Source organism: Brienomyrus brachyistius, unplaced genomic scaffold, assembly GCF_023856365.1.
Source record: "Brienomyrus brachyistius isolate T26 unplaced genomic scaffold, BBRACH_0.4 scaffold983, whole genome shotgun sequence".
NCBI classification, from domain to species: domain Eukaryota; kingdom Metazoa; phylum Chordata; class Actinopteri; order Osteoglossiformes; family Mormyridae; genus Brienomyrus; species Brienomyrus brachyistius.
In genome coordinates, this window is record NW_026043258.1 from 23,528 (window position 1) to 26,888 (window position 3,361).

Below are 3,361 nucleotides of genomic sequence, written 5' to 3' on the forward strand. Positions count from 1 at the left end.
ATCAGGACGGGTCGCCGTTCCTGGGGAAGCGCCGTATAGCCGGTGAGGCGGCGTGGTCCGCTGGCGGAGGAGGGGCCGTCACGATAGCAGAACTCTTCCCTCAGCAGAGAGAAACCTCACAGTGGCGACGTTTTCCACTGACCTTGATTTTTTTGCACATTTTGAAGAAGCAAAACTGAAAATCCGTTAATGGGTACGATTATATTTCAGGAGGACAAGCCCTCAAACGCTTTCAGTTTGATTGAAGTGGTTTTTGTGGCGATTCGCAAAACTGAAATGGAAGCCGATTTTGCGAACTTGTTGCTGTGTAGGACACGATGACTTGGTTCTAGAGCTCGTATCTCATGAAAAGCTCAATCCATGTTGAGGCACGGAATCATAAATTGCAGGTGTTGTTTCCATGATGTTACTTAATGGAAACACCCTTTATGCAATTTCACTTTGTCAACAAATTTGCTTGTTTGTGCAGAACTTTAATGGAAACGCTGCAGGTTTTGATATATTAAGGAAATTGAACGGGGTCTTTAGAAGTCAGAGGGCCTCCTTCAACACCCGCTTTAGATTGATTTCCTCTTTGTTGTCCAATCAGATTTACTCTTTAAGCAGTCACGTGACTCTTTGAAGGTGCCCTATTGGTTAGTGCTGTATCGATTTCCTGGGCCGCCCAGCGTCATGTCGGCATAGATGTAGTTTAACATAATGTTTGTTGGAAGTAAAGCCCCCTCGAAGTTTTTGAATGAGCATGTTTTATGATTTGTGGCGTTTCGTTTGACAGACCTTGGCCGACCCTGGGAAGTACGCTCTGATTGGAGCCGCCGCCCAGCTTGGTGAGTGTCCGTCCGCGGTCAGCCTGCTTTTCAGAGCTCGTCTAGAGGTGCATGGAGGCACATGAGGCTTCGGGTTTGCGTCTGTTTACGAAGGTCTTTGCCAGGTGGGATCGTGAGGATGACCCTCAGCCTGACTGTCATCATGGTGGAAGCCACCGGAAATGTCACCTACGGCCTACCCATAATGCTGGTTCTGATGACGGCGAAGATCGTGGGCGATTATTTCGTGGAGGTCAGTGTTGACGTTTCGGGTTGGAGCGGGTTGGTCCATTTGGCATTATGTGTGAGCCTGTCAGTGAGTGATGAGCTCATCGCCTTTCAGACCGTGCAGAACTTGGAATCGGGCCAGTCGTGTTTCGTTAACTGCTCCGGTCTCATGTTTGCTTTTGGTGTGGGTGGTGCAGCTAGCCACCAGTCTGACGCCATCTTTTTTTCATCTGTCCTTCCAGTGACTGATTTTGAGAACCCTTCCGTTGTTTTTGCACAGCTGTCTAACTTAAGGTGGCACATCATGCTGTGACAGCTCGTTTCGCTTCTCTGTTCCTCAATGTGCCAGCAAATCTGCTTAGAGGAAGTAAAACTTCAAGGGGTGGCAGCTTATGAATGTTGTGCAGATGTGATCCTAAGCTCTTCTGAGTGACTCGAATTTTCCCACAGGGGCTATACGACATCCACATCAAGCTGCAGAGTGTGCCCTTCCTGCACTGGGATGCCCCAGCCACCTCCCACTCCCTGACTGCCAGGTATATTGCCCCCTACAGGATTTTCCCTGCTAATGCTTCAATGAGCCCAGTACACGCCTTTAGCAAGACATTGGTGCTTCATTCTCACTGTATATTCAGGTTTGGTGTGTCTGTCCATTCAGGGAGGTTATGAGCTCTCCAGTAACCTGCTTCAACCTGGTGGAGAAAGTGGGCACTATTGTGGATGTGCTCAGCAACACCTCGACCAATCACAACGGGTTCCCTGTAGTCTCCGGGTTGAGTGATGGCTGTGAGGTATGTCCCTCCCACTAGGGGTGATTTTGTTTTCCTGGAGATTTGTCACATGATGTACTTTGGGGCTTTGCTAATCTGAATTTTGTGCTCTTAGCCAGGGAAAATCTGTGGCTTAATCCTGCGTTCCCAGCTTATCGTGCTCCTGAAACACAAGGTGAGTGTGACCTAAGGTTCCTGCAGAGGTCAGCTGAATAAGGAGCATGTCTGTCCACACTAACACCTATCAGGGTGCTTGGTGTATATGCATGCCTGTGAATGACAGTGCAGCTGACCAATGAGGGGTTTGATTATTGAATACCTGGATGTGACTGGCAGTGCGATTGACCAATGAGGGGTCTGTTTACTGCGTACACGGTTGCGAATGTCAGTGCAGCAAGCCAATGAGAAGTGTGCTCATCCACGTTGTGACCGGTGTACTCTTTTCAACCAGGTGTTTGTGGAACGGGCTCGTTCTCGTCTCAATCTGCGCAAACTGCAGCTGAAGGACTTCCGGGATGCCTACCCTCGCTTCCCTCCGATCCAGTCCATCCATGTGTCCCAAGACGAGAGGGAGTGCATGATGGACCTGACGGAGTTCATGAATCCCACCCCCTACACTGTCACGCAGGTACTAGTCTCAGTCTCAGCCTTGGTCTTGGTCCTTGAGAACCAGAGACACATTTGACTAAACAGTCATGTTCTGCGACTGTGTTCTTCTGCCTCTTTTTCAGGAGACGTCGCTTCCTCGTGTCTTCAAGCTGTTCAGGGCCCTTGGTCTGCGGCACCTCATTGTGGTGGACAGTGACAACCAGGTGCGTCTGCCTTGCGAGGTCCTCAGGCCTTCGTCATCTCCAGCACATATCTCCATTCTCATTGTAAAATTCGAAAATTACTGCATCGGTTTTCAGCCAGTGGCCGTTGGGCATCCATCTAGATCAAGGTTATCACCCTGGTTTCCTGTGCTACTCCCACCCCTCCCTCATAACATAACCAGCTATCTATGCCCTGTTCTACGTACCAATCATGTTCCCGGTGCCCAGGTGGTGGGACTGGTGACGCGGAAGGACCTGGCCCGTTACCACCTGGGCAAAGACGGCCTGGAGGAGCTGCAGCTGGCACAGACGTGATGCGTGGAAGGCGACTGCCGCGCTGCTCACCAGGCCAACCCCCCCTGCCCCCAGTCAGCCCCCGCCAGAACCCGCACCGGTCGTGCATTTCAGCAAAGTCCGGAACCCGGGATGCCAATGACTGACTTTCTGGTTTCGTTCACCGAGGGTTGGTTGTGATGGGGGAGGGGATCGATTCCATGTGTGTTTTGCGACTTTTTGTTGCCCCCTCCCAGTTTGCACATAAAATAATTTATCCGTTATGTTTTTAAAGCACTTCAGAGAGAGAGTGTGTGTGTGTGTGTGTGTGTGTGTGTGTGTGTGTGTGTGTGTGTGTGTGTGTGTGTGTGTGTGTGTGTGTGTGTGTGTGTGTGTGTGTGTGTGTGTGTGTGTGTGTGGTTCTACACACACTTGGGTGTCAGTCCCGCTCTGTGGTCATTTGCAAAGCTTT